Source organism: Salmo salar, chromosome ssa09, assembly GCF_905237065.1.
Source record: "Salmo salar chromosome ssa09, Ssal_v3.1, whole genome shotgun sequence".
In the NCBI taxonomy this organism is placed as follows: domain Eukaryota; kingdom Metazoa; phylum Chordata; class Actinopteri; order Salmoniformes; family Salmonidae; genus Salmo; species Salmo salar.
In genome coordinates this window covers 117,831,485-117,849,799 of record NC_059450.1, presented here as the reverse complement: position 1 = coordinate 117,849,799, position 18,315 = coordinate 117,831,485, and the positions used below count along the sequence as shown (strand labels likewise).

The following is an 18,315-nucleotide window of genomic DNA, read 5'->3' as shown; positions in this document are numbered from 1 at the left end:
AATAATTGTACATACTTCCTCTGTCAGCAACAGTCTTCTAATGGCTTCATTAAACATAGGCTGAATCCACACTGAAATACTAAAATAATATATAACATTTTACATATTTAATTTATTGTATGAATGGTGACCACAGCCCTTCTGAAAATACATTTAAATAATGTTTTAATTAGATTTTTCCACCCTGCTCCATGTATTCAATGTATTCCATTTCAAATTTGGCTCCCAGTGTGGCTTTACTACCGGGCCATTATGACGCATCCGGCAGTTCCTTCATTGCATGTTCCTAGCCGCAACCTGAATTCAAAATGACTGCCAGGTTGGGAAGACTGAGTTATGAGAATACTTAAACCATCTAAACTGGAACAACCATTTCAGGAACGGTTGCAATAAGTCTAAATAACAGATTGTATTAGTTTAGAAAAAAAGTATGTTATTTATATTTGAGTAGGATAAGATAATTAAGCAATCAATGTACATGCAAAACATAGATATAAAAACAAACTATTCAAAAAATCAACCTGCAATAGAGCATGCTGGGAAATATGATAGATGGGTGTAGTTTTGGTTTAACACTGGGATTATTTTACATCAATGAGTGTTATTTCAACAATTACAGAGTTAATTAATTAACACCTGAATCAACACTATAAATTATACAGTAGGTAACACTGGCCAATTTGTTGAGTACTAATAAGTGAATTATGTTGCAGCATGCATCTACAATAAGTGTCCTTAAAAATGCACACAGCAGCACAGCACGTGTAGTTGTTAATAGGATATGGAATCCGTAATTATTTAGGCTCTTGACATTCTGGTTGGGTCTTATTCTAATTACAAGTATTGTTTTGGGGAAAATAGCTTAACATGAGTCATTTAATGTATTTATCTTAATTTCACCTTTATTTAACCAGGTTGGCCAGTTGAGAATAAGTTCTCATTAACTGCGACCTGGCCAAGATAAAACAAAGCAGAGTGACAAAAACAACAACACAGAGCTACACATGGGATAAACAAACATAGTCAATAACACAATAGAAAAATATATACACAATGTGTGCAAATGGAGTAAGATTAGGGAGGTAAGGCAATAAATAGGCCATAATGGCGAAATAATTACAATTCAGCATTAACACTGGAGTGATAGATGTGCAGATGATGATGAGCAAGTAGAGATACTGTGGTGCAAAAGAGCAAAAATAAATAACAATATGGGGATGAGGTAGTTGGGTGTGCTATTTACAGATGGGCTGTGTACAGGTGCAGTGATCGGTAAGCTGCTCTGACAGCTGATGCTTAACCCCTGGTCGGGCTCCGTCCCGTATGCAGGACGGACATCCAGCGAAAAATCCTATCGCTATTAGCATAACAAAATTTCATATTTTTTATTTTCAAATATAGGACTATGTTATATCGTTTTATTGATACACCTCTCCTGAATCGAACCGTCCGATTTCAAAAAGGCTTTACAGCAAAAGCAAAACATTAGATTATGTTAGAGGAGTATATCGTAAAAGTAGCCACATAGCCATTTTCCGACCAACCACATGCATCACAAATAACCAAAAAACAGCTAAATGCAGCACTAACCTTTGACAATCTTCATCAGATGACACTCCTAGGACATCATGTTACACAATACATGCATTCTTTTGTTCGATAAAGTTCATATTTATATATAAAAACAGCATTTTACATCGGCGCGTGACGTTGACTAACTAATAGGAAATTTACTAAATGACTATTCGAAAACATTTTTAAAATGTAATATTGTCATTCTAAGATTTATAGATGAATATCTCTTGAAAGCACCTGTAATGCCAGATTTAAAAATAACTTTACTGGGTAATCACACTTTGCGATAAAAGGGGATGCGATACTCAGAAAAATAGGCTACCGTTACAGGTCAGCGCCATCTTGGAACAATCGCATATCAAATCTACTCTTGTATACTATTGTCAATAATCCCTTACCTTTGATTATCTTCATCAGAACAAATGTATTTTAGTTCGAAAAAGTTAATCCTTTATGTTCCAATAGCATGTTCTTGTTAGCGCGTTCTGAAGGCTGCTCCAAAAGCTCCGTCGCTCGTGGGACTCCTCTTTCAATAAAATGCATTTTTTATTTTATTTAGGTTCGTTCAAACATGTCAAACGTTGTATAACATAAATCTTTAGGGCCTTTTTCAACCAGAGCTCCAATAAGATTCAAGGGGGACGATTGCATTGTCTTTCTAAATGTTTCGAAAGGGGAGGGTAGCCAGGGGCGCCGGCGTCATAATGGTGATGGCCCTCCTCATGTGACTACTTTCCACAGCCTCTCATTCTGTCAGTTTTCACAGTAGGAGACTCAAACCACTTTGTAAAGACTGGGGACATCTAGTGGAAGCAATAGGAAGTGCTCAATGAACCATTGCTCACGGTGTGATTTATAGGCAAAGTGATGAAGTTGAGTCCGCAATTCAGAATTCCACATCCTGTTACGATCGGTCTCGGGGTTTTGACTGCCATAGGAGTTCTGTTATACTCACAGACACCATTCAAACAGTTTTAGAAACTTTAGGGTGTTTTCTATCCACAAGTATTAATTATATGCATATCCTAGCTTCTGAGTTTGAGTAGCAGGCCGTTTAACCTGTTAGGGCTAGGGGGCAGTATTTACACGGCCGGATAAAAAATGTACCCGATTTAATCTGGTTATTACTACTGCCCAGAAACTAGAATATGCATATAATTATTGGCTTTTTTTCTGGCTGGGTACTCTGCTGACATAATCTAATGTTTTGCTTTCGTTGTAAAGCCTTTTTGAAATCGGACAGTGTGGTTAGATTAACGAGAGTCTTATCTTTAAAATTGTGTAAAAAAGTCATATTTTTGAAAAATTTAAGTAATAGCATTTATAAGGTATTTGAATATCGCGCCACGGGATTACACTGGCTGTTGCGTAGGTGGGACTATTTCGTCCCACCTAGCCCAGAGAGGTTAAAATGGGCACAAATTTTTTTCAAAAATCGCTGTAGCGCCCCCTATCCTAGGCGACCGTCAAGAGGTTAAAGTTAGTGAGGGAGATGTAAGTCTCCAGCTTCAGTGATTTTTGCAATTTGTTCCTGTGGGTCCCGTGTGGCTCAGTTGGTAGAGCATGGTGTTTGCAATGCCAGGGTTGTGGGTTCGATTCCCACGGGGGACCAGTATGGAAAAAAGAAAAACAAATTGTATCAAATGTATGCGTATGAAATGTATGCATTCACTACTGTAAGTAGTCTTACTGGATAAGAGCGTCTACTAAAATGTAAATGTAAAATGTTCTAGTCATTGGAAGGAAAGGCAACCAATGGAGGAGTTGGCTTTGGGGATGACCAGTGAAATATACCTGCTGGAGTGCGTGCTACAGATGGGTGTTTTCATTGTTTCAAGGAATTTCAATGCTTTATTTACAGTATGTTGCTATTTATGAATGACATAAGATGGCATTATTTGTATTTGAAACTGTAGCAGCTCAGTACGTCTGGGCAGAGAAAAGCAAAGATAGACAGGAATCTCATATTGTGCATAGTTCAACAACTTTCAACCCATTCTCTAGCACTGGAACACACATTGACCAGCGCCATCAAAATCTCAGTGAAGCATTATTTTATGAGTGCTTGACAGGGGGAGCAGAGTGGGTAACCTCTTGCAATGTTAGTCATTTAATAAGAGACTAATACCTTCAAGAGTAAATACACAGCATACACTCTGTCATATGGATGTCTTACAATCACTGCATTATGTAAGGATCAAGCTGTACATGACGTCTTTCTCCTGCATTCACTATGTAACGAGGACTGCTAACTGATAAAGATACACATGAACAGGTGGTTAAAAGGGGATGATAGGTTATGAATACAGAGACTCATCACCCGCAGCCATTGTTGTTATTGTTAACAGTGGGATTTCAATTTCAATGAAGATAAGAAAGGAGCGATTGTCAGAAGATGAGGTAGTGGGTGGAAGATGGAGATGGAGTGACACACTACCGACAAGCTCCTGCCGGCATAATGATCAGGAGGTGATAAAAACAGGCAGCACACAGAAACTGCTGGTTAGTGGATATCCTACTCTTAGAACGGGCTTCCTTTTTCATCAACACAATCTCACGGGAGAGGAAGGGATGGTGTGTGTGCGCACAAATGAAAAACAGAGAGAAGGAGAAAGGAACAGTAAGATACAGAGACCGTGAGTGAGTGAGAAAGAGAGAGTGGATAAAGAGACAGAGAGGGAGAGAAAGAGAAAGAGAGGAGGTAGACAGCTGAAAGAGAGTGAGATAAAACAAGTGTGGTGAAAGCTGATTCCTCCACAATCCACTCCACTTCTCAGCACACTATAACTTTTCTGAGGGTGAATTAGCTATCCACAACCCTGCATCCTCCCTCCTCCAGAGAGAAAGGGAGAGATCGCTCATGCCACCCAATCCCCTTCCACCTTCCAGCCCTCCAAAAGCATCCCTCTCCCAATGCCGGATAGAAAAGAGACAAAGCGCTTTCCCTGGGCTCAGTGCGTGGGTACAATCACCCCTGTGATCAGCACTGTAAATATGAGTAAGTAGGGCAGCTGTATTTGATCAACAAGGGCCTGCAGCCTGCGGTGTTCTCTCCCTGTGCTGTCACCGGGGTTTACCGGAACTACCGGAGCAGACGAGTCACTGAGCCTGGCTTAACCAACAAACACTCTCACTGAATGCCTCTGCTTGCCTGCCCGGTTGGCATGCAAAGACGGGCGGGGGTCATGTCCATATACCACCCTCATTGCACACACAAACACCCCCCCTTCCATTACAAGTCAGAGCCTGTGACACAAATCAGCTGTGTTATCTGGACATCATCAGCAGGAGTGTCATTTGCATGCTATCTCCTAATGACAGGGAGAGTGATCAAGAGGATCAAGCTGATTGGTCAATACTACAGTAGAGTTTGGCTGGGGAGGGTCATAAAGGTCCCCTATCTATGACTTAATGACCTGGCTTACTGGGGAAAGCTGTGGAGGGAGGCTGTTTTATTGGTGTGGAGTCACACGGTGACTGATTGCAGCCTGTTGCCTTTAAAAAGGAGATGGGGAGGGTAATGTTCTTGCTGTGGTGACAGGCCAATGGATTTTTACTGTAACAGGCGTTCTCCAAAGCTCCTATCATTTCTGTGTGGGGTTTTTTGTCCATGGAGATTTGCATTGCGGAGATAAAAGAAAAATACCTATTGTTGATTTTGACATGGTATTTATAGGTGATGCATTGCAGCTGCAACAGTGTTGCCATGTATTTGTTAACCATTACTAAAGGTTTGAGCCACTCTTGCATTGTCATTTCCACACGCTATGCGGCCTGAATGGAAGTCCACCTGGACCAAATGGAATGTCCTAGACATTTTATAATCATCACTTGCCATTGTGCACGACTAACCTGTAATTGCTAAGTGCAAATTGAAAGCGAGAAATTAATGAATGGAGAGCATACCTATCTTTTCGTTAATGGGAAACATTTTATTTTTGTTGTTTTGTTTCTTCCTCATTGCTGTTGGCCATAAATGTAATTGCCCATTTTGATTTGCATAAGCATTCCTTTCATGGGATTGTGCGTGGCGGAGTAATTTTTGTTCCAGTTCATTTTGAGACATTTCCTGTGCGAACATTGTAGCACAGTGGTTGAACTCTCCCAAGGGGGCTCGTTCAGTGGGACAGATGTTACATTACTGAATTCTATGTCCTCTGTTAGCTCACCAGAGACTTCTTAAGAAACCTATTAAGTAAACAGTGGTTATGCTGGAGGTTATAGTGGATGTATTGTGTATGTGGAAAACACTCCAATACATGCCAATACACTGGATAGTGGATAAGCCTGTATCTTTAACCAAATCCTCATATAATCATACACATTTACTATAGTCCCAACATTTTCATTTCATTCACCGTCCACCCACACACATACATACAGTACAATAGGTCTATACCACTTCAGCATAAACACTAAGGCATACATGTACATTATGCATGGTATGAGTCAACCTTGAACTTTGAACTCTTTCATACAAACATGTATTTAATATACAAATAAACAATCATGCCCAAGTTAGTGGAATCTTCTGCAGTTTTGATAATTAGCATCTATTGTAACTTTGGTTATTTATACTTGAATAACTTAAACAAAAATGTATTAATATATATACAGTATATATTTTTCCATACCTGTGTTCATATTGTCATTACGTTTTTAGTAGATAGACTATATGGTTCAAGAGAAAATATCCTAATTACTGGAAAAAGCATCTAATCAACAATGACATTATTTTACATTAATAGTCTTCCAACTATTGACTTTTTTCACAACTGCCACCAGTTTGATGCCAAAAAATTGAAACAAATACCTATTGACGTATTAAAATAAATACAAGTGTGTAAAATAATAAATATACACTGAGTGTACAAAACATTAGTGACATGACAGACTGGCCAGGTGATTCTAGGTTAGTGATGTCACCTGTTAAATCCACTTTAATCAGTGTAGATGAAGGGGAGGAGATATGTTAAAGAAGGATTTTTAAGCCTTGAGACAATTGAAACATGGATTGTGTGTGGGTGTGCCATTCAGATGGTGAATGGGCAAGACCAAATATTTAAGTGCCATTGAACGGGGTATGGTAGTAGGTGCCAGTTGCACAGGTTTATGTGTCAAGAACTGGAACACTGCTGGGTTTTTCAAGCTCAACAATTCCCGTGTGTATCAAGAATGGTCCACCACCCAAAGAACATCCAACGAACTTGATACAACTGTGAAAAGCATTGACACCTTGTAGAGTCCATGCCTCGACGAATTGTTCTGAGGGTAAAGGGGGGCGCAATTCATTTCATGCTGAAACACTCATATTAAACACCAATGGTATTCAACAAGTTGATGGTTTATAATTATGATAATGTTTTACAGCTTTGTCATTCTATTTCATTATTTGTAAGTGTGGCTAGGACACACAGAGGGGACAGAAATAATTGCAGATGCATTTGCTAATCTCAAGTACCCAAAAAGGCCATTAGATGTCATCTTATACAATTCAAAATAAAACTTGAAAGTTACCAAACTTCAAAAGTGTCCAGTAATATACCTTCCCTTTGCAACCCTATGCCCATCACACACACACACACACACACACACACACACACACACACACACACACACACACACACACACACACACACACACACACACACACACACACACACACACACACACACACACACACACACACACACACACACACACACACACACAGCATTACAACAATGTTCAGGAAACACAGTGCTCCATTGGGCCTATCGTGTTTGACTTCCAATGCAGTGACGGGGGAATTCACCTCCACATCACCATAAATGAACAAATCAAATCAAATGTATTTATATAGCCCTTCTTACATCAGCTGATATCTCAAAGTGCTGTACAGAAACCCAGCCTAAAACCCCAAACAGCAAGCAATGCAGATTGCTTGCAAACACAGCAGCGAGTTCCTGCCCTGCAACACCTAACCAGGCAGAGCAGACGCTACAGTACAGGACATTCTGCAGCATATCTCACCCACAGCCATAACACATACAATGGGAGGTGCTAGGTGGTGGCGGATTGCAGCCAGGCAACAAGTCTGACAGTACACATGAGAGAGTGCCAACTAGTTGACAGAAATGTCAACGCCGTCTCCTTTTAAGACAATGGCAAGATGGCTGGCGGCAAGATGGCTGGCGCTGATTACCCAAGCAGGAAAATACACCCCACCTCTTCTATCCTCCCCCCCCTACCCCCACCTTTCACTCCCATCACTGGACACCCTCCACTCCCCAATCAGGTTGTCAACTGTTGGCGATGGTTAACAGGATAGCGTTGTTGAGGTGAAGCAGCAACATGGCAATCCACTCCCAGTGCCAAAACAGTTAATGACAGTTAGAGCTCGTAATTAGCCCATGATCCCTCTGTCGTACGCTTTAACACCATTGACCTTTCCCTGAGTAAGCTGTGTACGCCCGCTCCCTCCTCCACCTCAGTCCATCTCCCGCCTCTCTCACTCTCCTCTACCCTGACTGTCAAAGCAACATGATGCATTCAGGGGGCGAACTGCTAGGGCTATGGCACACACTAATGCAAACACAGAGGCAAGCAGGCACACACGTACCAGCATGCACGCACGCACACAATGACTACAGCCAGACAAAGCCACCATGACAGTGACTGCGAGCTGCTCTGTCGCTTGTGACACTAAAGGCTGTCAAAGTTTACACATGTTAACTAGGGATGGGAATTTCCAGGGACCTCACAATATGATATCACGATACTTAGGTACCGATACGATATGTATTGCGATTCTCACGATTCTATATGCACTGAGATTCGTTACTGTGATTTTATTGCAATTCGATGTTCCAAAGATATTGCTTACCATATGTCTACTGCGGAGGGACAAGAGGAAATACGTTTTGATCAGTCATGGAAATAAAAGTGATGAAAACAAATTAAAAAGAAGATGGAGAAACAGCTATGAAGGAAAAATGTTGGTGCAGGTACAGCCAACTAGCTCAAAAATAATATTGCGATATTGTCAAAACAATACGATATATTGTCAAAAGTAATATCCTGATACGTAACTGTATAGATTTTTCCCCCATCACTAATGTTAACGGCTAAGTGTCTCCCACCCATTAGAAACCAAACTCCATGCTCTCTCGAACTAGTCCTCCACTGAACATAGCCTCCTTTTCAAAGATGAGCTGTTCAAAGACGTTGGTCAAAAGAACACTCTGCACTCCGCTTAGCTGTGTAGACCTCCGCTGCAGTGACATAGGTCTTATTGTTGTTGCTGTTGTTGTTGTTGTTGTTGTTGTTGTGATACTGGTGGTAAGGACTGGAGACCTGATGTGCTCATAGAGACGAGGCTCTGCCTCCAGGACAAAGGCAGCCGGGGTTGTAGTCGACACACGCCTGGCATGAAAGAACAGAGTTGCACATCTATCACAACTGGGCTATGACCACTTATGACATATAATGATGGTACGATAATAATGCATTGGTCAAAATAAATCCTCAGATCTTAAACAACTACACAACATTGCATTGAGCTGCATATCACCTCATGCATCATCATTCTGTAGCAGTGTGAGCATATTCTGTACAGGTTGGCAGCCAGTCTTTGCCAGAACACTCACCTATCATCAGTTATGGAAGTGAAGAGGAGGGGGATTGGAATAATACTCTGGGAACGCGGCCATGACAGCTGGGTGAACACCCAGGCTCACTAAAGAAGTGCAAGGGGATCTTTATGACCCCAGAATCAGGACATTGGTTTTGAAGGCACGTCCGTCCCAGCAATGATGTCCGCACAGCACTGTGTCCCTACAAATGCTATGGGACTGGATCTTCCATAGGAATCTCCCATACTGGCCCACTGAGACACATTCCCAAAGGTGTCTCCTATCCAAGCACTAGCCAAATCTCACCTTACTTAGCTATTGTCTTTTGCTGACAGCGAGGTGCTGGGTGTGATGAATGCTACAAGGGTTTAAGTGCTTTTGTTATAGTGTGAGGTTTTTCCCATTTTCTGAGTGCACATCTAAATCCGTGGGGTACAGCCTAGCCTGCCACCGGGGCAGCTGGAAACATCACCTCTTAAGAGGCAACAGTGAGAGTCTCCTGTCAGCATTATTTCCATCACGGTACAGAGGCTTTTGCTCGGCAGTTTGGGCAGTGAACTCACGGACGAGCGCCCCTCAGCCAGGAAGAGGACGGCTACTACATGTTGACATCCTGTACTACCTTCAAAGGCTACTGCTGTGCTGTGGTTGGTATAGATGGGAATACTAATGTGTGGCTAGCCCTGGAGTCAGTCAGAGCGAGAAGCACAGCTCGGAAAGCCACAGCTGAGACGGAAGCGAGGGAGCTGCCATCTCATACCCCCTCTGTCTCCCTCCCTTTCTCCCTCACTCTGCCTTGGCAGACATTACACCTCCCTTTTCACTCCCCTCCTCCTTAATTGAAAAAAGTCTCAGGCGTTTTCTTGTAGGATCACTTCATTTCAGCTCTATGAAGCATCATTTATGCAGAACAACTGGACAAAGTATGACAAGTACATAGCATAATCTGGTAGTAATACTTTACTGTTTTCTTATGAGATTGAGGTTAAGGCACACAGGCCATTAGAGTGGCCAAGTGTTGTTTCTGGATCAGTTTGAGATGTGTGCTCTGGAAGGTTTGGGTTAGAAGCAGGACTGGTTAAGCTGGTCCTGGACCTGCTCCATTGCAGTCTGCTGAGCTCTCCAGTCTCACTGTTAATAGACTGAGGTGACTCAGGGCCCAGTCAATTTGTGTCTGCCTCCCAATTCCCCCACACTGCTCCACGCCAGGGACTGCATTACACCTCCACCCACACACTCAGCAGAACCAACACTCTAGCTTATGAAGACAAACACTAGACTACACACACACACACACACACACACACACACACACACACACACACACACACACACACACACACACACACACACACACACACACACACACACACACACACACACACACACACACACACACACACACACACACACACACCCCCACAGGAATCTCACCTTTCTTTGAATAGGGTTGTGCTTAGACTCAAAGTAAAGCTCAAGAGGCTCATTTAGTTGGAGAAATGTAGGATATTGACCAAACTTCGGCAGCTTTCAGACTATAAGCGTCATTATTTTCCCTGCCTTTCTATGATATTGTGTGGGGAGGATAGGATAGCACCATGATTTGGATACCTCACTGCCGGAATGCCCACTACTGGCCTTCAACGGGTAAACAAGAACAAACACACAGCATTCCAACAGAGGCACCTTCTGCTTTGTGCTCCTAAATGACATGGAATAATGCTCCATACTCACCCATGGTAGTGGGTTGAAATGTACAAATCACAATGCAACAACATGAATGCGACCCACATAGGGAAGTTACGATCATTGAGAAAAATAAACAAACCTCTCCCCTATTGAGATTACCTCATAGCAGGGGTTGATTCCTGTCAAGGTCTCTTTCCTAAAATAGTTTGTATAAAGCATTCAGCGACAAATTGTGTTGTAAAAAGTGCTCTAAAATTCCAATTGTACTGTTTGATGTCTTTAAATCGAACAAAGGATGTGAGTGCCAGCATGACGTGAATATATCAGCCACAAGACAATGCCAGCATGGCTTGAATGTCAGCCACAGGACTGAACGCCAGCATGGCGTGAATATCAGCCACAAGACAATGCCAGCATGGCGTGAATATCAGCCACAAGACAATGCCAGCATGACGTGAATATCAGCCACAAGACAATGCCAGCATGACGTGAATATCAGCCACAGACAATGCCAGCATGGCGTGAATATCAGCCACAAGACAATGCCAGCATGACGTGAATATCAGCCACAGACAATGCCAGCATGGCGTGAATATCAGCCACAGACAATGCCAGCATGGCGTGAATATCAGCCACAAGACAATGCCAGCATGGCGTGAATATCAGCCACAAGACGGAAAGCCAGAATGTTAAAGATTACACCATGTGTACAACTTCAGCCCAGTGAGTTCCATGACTGGTGAACGGATTAAAACATCTCTAAACTGAGGAGCAGAAGATTATCAGCCCACTGATATGTTAGCTGCCATTATCACTCCATAGCTGTAGCTACATGATCAAATTAGTCTCTTTCTCATATCCACAATAAACGAAAGTTAGCAACCGTTGAACATTTGGTGATATTTTGTCATAATAGTGGATTCACTTTCTAATGGTTACACTTTGCAGGAAAATTATTCCTTATTAACTTATCGTACCTAACAGATTTACACTGCAGCATGTTATGCAAAGTGAACCAACTTCATCATAAGAATGTTCAGTGTATCACAGGTTTATTTCCTCACATAATTCCAGCAAGTTAGGCTTCTTCACATGTTAATTATGCATTCATGACCACACACAGCTTCTCCACCCAACTTCCCCATGCAGTCCTCGCAGCATGTATCCAAGGTATACAGTATGTGGCCTTACTGGCAAATGTTTGGTGAGTGCTTCTCTACCGAGCCCCTGGAAGGTACTAGAGAGACTTTTGTCAGCTTTACGCTCCCTTGACTCTAGATCATGGAGATGATAGAAATACGATAGTGATGGAGACACTTGAGATTGGCTAATCTTTTCCTCATACACTAGGACCTCATCTGGGATAAGTGAAGAGTCGATGCCGGAGGGATTTCTCCCTGGCAGGCAAGGTAACGGCAGGGATCTCCCTCCCGCATTATCCGCCAGAAGTGGCCCTCCACATTTGCCGTAGATTCTCAGAGAATGAATTCTATTTATCATCCGCCACCTAGGGAGAAGCTTGGCAGCTATAGAGCACAGAACGGCTTGCAGGTGGGAAAATTCCCCAGTAATACAGTTGCTACTGTGTGTACAGTACAGTGAGCTAGATCCAAAGGATGTGTGGAAGTGTTAGCGGTAGTGGAAATTTCCGCTGGGCGTGTTTCTATGAGACATGACAGCTTGTAGGTAGGGGAACATATGCATGCGGAACAAACAACAGCATGACGCGGAGGCTTTGACCTTGGCGAGGCAGGCTGGCGCTGCTGCAGGAGGCCCACGTTGCTGACAGGTGCCACAAAGCCAGGTACGATGCCTTGTTTTGTTTTCCCGCACTCGTGCACGAGTTCAGAACACGTGTCCCAATCAGGTGTGATACACTACATGGGCTCCATTCCAACACTGGATTCCATATTAAGATCATCCCGAGACAGTCTGTCTTTGATTGATGGGAAAATAGAGGAAAAATAGAAAAGAGTGGGACCTTAATAGGACATTTGATGTGCAAAGGCTCATCCCTGAATTTGAACTTGATGTAGAGTACAACTCAAAGTTTGGACACACCTACTCATTCCAGGGTTTTTCTATATTTTTACAATTTTTAACAACACTTGTTAGCTGCTTTTCCTTCACACACAATTTATTCCAAACCATCTCAATTGAGTTGAGGTCGGATGATTGTGGAGGCCAGGTCATCTGATGCAGCACTCCATCACGCACCTTCTAGGTCAAATAGCCGTTACACAGCCTGGAGATGTGTTTTGGGTCATTGTCCTGTTGAAAAACAAATGATAGTCCCACTAAGCACAAACCAGATGGGATGGTGTATCACTGCAGTGTGCTGTGGTAGCCATGCTGGTTAAGTGTGCCTTGAATTCTAAATAAATCACTGACAGTGTCACCAGCAAAGCACCCCCACACCATCACACCTCCTCCTCCATGCTTCATGGTGGGAACCACACATGCAGAGATCATCCGTTCACGGTTGGAAACAAAAATCTCACATTTGGACTCATCAGACCGAAGGACAGATTTCCACTGGTCTAATATCCATTGCTCGTGTTTCTTGGCCCAAGCAAGTCTCTTCTTCTTATTGGTGTCCTTTACTAGTTTCCCCCTAGTACTCTACCCCTAGTACCCTACATATCATGTAAGGATATCTATTGAAATCATGCATTTTTGGAGAAGATACATTTCTGAAAGTATGTGGATTCGTTTACGCCTAAGTATAAAGGCTTAGATAGTGCCTTGTTGCAAACAGGATGCATGGTTTAGAATATTTTATTCAGTACAGGCTTCCTTCTTTTCACTCTGTCAATTACATTAGTATTGTGGATTAATTAACTACAATGTTGTTGATCCATCCTCAGTTTTCTTCTACCGCAGCCATTAAACGCTGTAACTGTTTTAAAGTCACCATTGACCTCATGGTGAAATCCCTGAGCGTTTTACTTCCTCTCAGGACGACAGTATCTTTGTAGTGACTGGGTGGATTGATACACAATCCAAAGTGCAATTAATAACTTCACCATGCTCAAAGGGATATTCAATGTCTGCTTTTTTATACCCATCTGCCAATAGGTGCCCTTCTTTGTGAGGCATTGGATAAAGCACTTCAGTTAGTGCTAAATACAGCTGCTAGAATCCTGACTAGAACCAAAAAATTGGATCATATTACTCCAGTGCTAGCCTCCCTACACTGGCTTCCGTTAAGGCAAGGGCTGATTTCAAGGTTTTACTGCTAACCTACAAAGCATTACATGGGCTTGCTCCTACCCATCTTTCCGATTTGGTCCTGCCGTACATACCTACACGTACGCTACGGTCACAAGACGCATGCCTCCTAATTGTCCCTAGAATTTCTAAGCAAACAGCTGGAGGCAGGGCTTTCTCCTATAGAGCTCAATTTTTATGGAATGGTCTGCCTACCCATGTGAGAGACGCAGACTCGGTCTCAACCTTTAAGTCTTTACTGAAGACTCATCTCTTCAGTAGGTCCTATGATTGAGTGTAGTCTGGCCCAGGAGTGTGACGGTGAACGGAAAGGCTCTGGAGCAACGAACCGCCCTTGCTGTCTCTGCCTGGCCGGTTCCCCTCTCTCCACTGGGATTCTCTGCCTCTAACCCTGTTACAGGGTCTGAGTCACTGGCTTACTGGTGTTCTTCCATGCCGTCCCTAGGAGGGGTGCATTACTTGAGTGGGTTGAGTCACTGACGTGGTCTTCCTGTCTGGGTTGGCGCCCCCCCTTGGGTTGTGCCATGGCGGAGATCTTTGTGGGCTATACTCGGCCTTGTCTCAGGATGGTAAGTTGGTGGTTGAAGATTTCCCTCTAGTGGTGTGGGGGCTGTGCTTTGGCAAAGTGGGTGTGGTTATATCCTGCCTGTTTGTCCCTGTCTGGGCGTATCATCGGATGGGGCCACAGTGTCTCCTGACCCCTCCTGTCTCAGCCTCCAGTATTTATGCTGCAGTAGTTTATGTGTCGGAGGGCTAGGGTCAGTCTGTTATATCTAGAGTATTTCTCCTGTCTTATCCGGTGTCCTGTGTGAATTTAAGTGTGCTCTCTCTAATTCTCTCTTTCTCTCTCTCGGAGGACCTGAGCCCTAGGACCATTCCTCAGGACTACCTGACATGATGACTCCTTGCTGTCCCCAGTCCACCTGGCCATGCTGCTGCTCCAGTTTCAACTGTTCTGCCTGCGGCTATGGAACCCTGACCTGTTCACCAGACGTGCTACCTGTCCCAGACCTGCTGTTTTCAACTCTCTAGAGACAGCAGGAGTGGTAGAGATACTCTCAATGATCGGCTATGAAAAGCCAACTGACATTTACTTTTGAGGTGCTGACTTGTTGCACCCTTGACAACTACTGTGATTATTATTATCTGACTATGCTGGTCATTTATGAACATTTGAACATCTTGGCCATCTTCTGTTATAATCTCCACCCGGCACAGCCAGAAGAGGACTGGCCACCCCTCATAGCCTGGTTCCTCTCTAGGTTTCTTCCCAGGTTTTGGCGTTTATAGGGAGTTTTACCTCGCCACCGTGCTCCTACACCGGCATTACTTGCTGTTTGGGGTTTTAGGCTGGGTTTCTGTACAGCACTTTGAGATATCAGCTGATGTAAGAAGGGCTATATAAATACATTTGATTTGATTGGAAAACCTCCCTAGTCTCTGTGGTTGAATCTGTGTTTGAAATTCACTGCTCAACTGAGGGCCCTTACAGAAAATGATATGTGTGGGGTACATAGATGAGGTAGTCATTCAAAAATCATGTTAAACACTATTATTGCTCACAGATTGAGTCCATCCAACTTATTATGTGATGTTATTATGACTTGTTCAGCACATTTCTACTCCTGAACTTTTATGCCACAACAAATTGACTGAAGAGATTTCAGCTTTTAATTTTTTATTCATTTGTAAACATTTCGAAAAACATAATTCCACTTTGACCTTATGGGGTATTGTGTATAGGCCAGTGACAAAACATCTCAACTCATATTTTTTTATCCAGACTGTAACATAACAAAATGTGGAAAAAGTCAAGGGGTGTGAATACTTTCTAAAGGCACTGTATGTCTTAAACTGTGTGTACATGCATACGGTTGACTAACGTTAACCAGCTGATGAACATACTGCACAGAGCAGTACAGTGCAGTGTCAAGGGTAGAGTTCTATCCTGCAGTTTCTGGCTAGACAGGTGTTGTGTAGTGCTTACCATCTAGCAGCTGGCAATTACCCAGCCCTGCAATGCTTCGTATCCATTTTGAGACTTTTTTGCTGACTCACAAAAACATTTTCAATGGTTAACAAGAAGATTTTATTGTTGAAAACGGCACATTTAAAATCCCAGACCTTCCGATGTCTGCAATTTCAATTCCATCTCCAGTCCATTTAGCCGAGCACAGAAGACTTCCAATATAACCCCCCCAAAATGCGGCGAGGAAATGGTAATATAATATTTTTTCGAACCATTCAAAATGGCTTGCCCAGCAAAAGGCTGATTTGATTAGCCTTCCAGAGTAATACGTGCATGGCCGTGCAGTACTGCCTTCTCCGGGGACAGGGAGGTTGTGCCAGAGAGACAGATCCAGATGACCCAGAGGGCCATCCAATGTGTGAAACTCTCAGCTTCTCTTTAGCAATGCCGCAGGGCAGCTCCCATCATGTCATCAGATTCAGGCAGCCTTAGCCGCACCGTGGCCAAGTGGTGTGTCATTGTCCTTTGGCTTTTGTCCTCTTTCCCCAAACCATCTCATTAAATGAATTATCCAGCTTCATTCATCCAAATTACCCGGTACTATAAAAAGTAGATGAGCGACAGACAACCTTGGGTGAATATGCTACAACACAATAGCTATATATTTATTTAATTCCAAGCTTATACCTTCTTATATCTTCTAATTTATCAGACGTTTGAAATAGAGTTTTCATAAAGTTTCATTGTGATAGGGCCTTCATTCTTTGCAAGGCCTTGAAGAGGCCTCTCTGCAGTATAGAGCCCTTTATTAAACATTCTACTTCTAACGTGTACATAAATATTATAATTTGCCAGCGACATAATAGGTCTGATGAGAACCATTATTCATATTTTAAGACCATCTATTATATTTCACAAGCACTGAGTCAATTTCTAAACATGTCTAAGCTCATATACTGTCTAGTCTCACTTTCTGATCTATAGGCATCCGCTGTAACCTTTTTATATTGTCAATTGACTGGGATGCTTTTACAAGCTGCATGCCCTTGACGAGACGAGTCCTGACAGTCACTTTAACTTGTCAATTGTGTATTCAGTATGAGGATGTCTGGCCTGTATGTAATGAGCATCGGAGGCAGCCAGCCCAGCACCGGACCATAAATGACACACCTGTCAATGAGATACACTGGCTTGTTTGCCCCCCGTCTGTAAGCAATCAAAGTCATGCCAGGCTTGTTAAGCATGTCATGGTGACACCTTCACAAGGAGGTGGCTCAATATTTATCGAATGGAGAAAGAGGAGCGGCTTCTAATATCTGCCATCCTGCGGAATTATCGCTAGTAACGGGGCGGTTTGATGGAGAGAGAGGGAGAGCAGAGATGATCAGTCCACTGTCCGATGCTGGCCCTACACACCCTGTCCGCCTCCTGCCATTCCTATTTATTTTTGGGGATTGGGGGCAGAGACTGAGACTTATCTAAAATTTCAGGACTTAATTGAATGTTGGAAATTATACATGAGTCTGCCCAAAGCATGGTGACAGCTCCCGAAAGCAGAGACACATTGAGTAGGCTCCAAGAGATTACGACAATGAAAGGAGGGGGAAGAAGAAATTGAGACAAATCCTATCTATTGGTCTGTTTTAAATCAGCGCAATGTCGCCAGAAATAATGAACATTTGGGTGAGTCACACAAACATTTCAGAGGGGGGAAGAAAAAAACTTTCACTCATCTAAAATTTAAATTTACGAAACGACAACATCATTTATAGTATGTTATTGATCGCCTCACAATATAGTAAAAAAAGTATCCATGGTAATTAAAACTTGTTCAAAAAGTTTGATGAATGACTCTGACGGGTATTCTTTGTAACATATATGGTAAGTCTAATGATGACGCCGGAGGGGAAGGCTGCCCCGAATACTCTTACCAACCATGCTATTTTGTTTGTTTTTTCGCATTGTTCGTAACTTGTTTTGTACATAATGTTGCTGCTACCGTCTATCATGACCGAAAAGAGCTTCTGACATCAGAACTGTGATTACTCACCTCAAACTCAACGAATAGCTATTCTTCAATGAGTTGGATGAGAGGAATATAATACAGACACTCGACCAAGCCCAGATCCCCGTTATTCGCTGGAGAAGGAAACGCAGATTTTGTGAAAGAGATCAGGGTGCCTTGTGAGGATCAGGCAACAAGTGGCTAATCTGCCCTTGCCTTCCGTCCTGCTAGCT

General features: G+C 42.8%; 1 long non-coding RNA gene across 1 annotated transcript in view; it reads right to left on the bottom strand.

The window, feature by feature from the left end:
- LOC123723808 (uncharacterized) overlaps positions 1-18,315 on the bottom strand; it is a 140,571-nt gene that overhangs the window by 911 nt on the left and 121,345 nt on the right. The gene's annotated exons all lie outside the window — the stretch shown is intronic.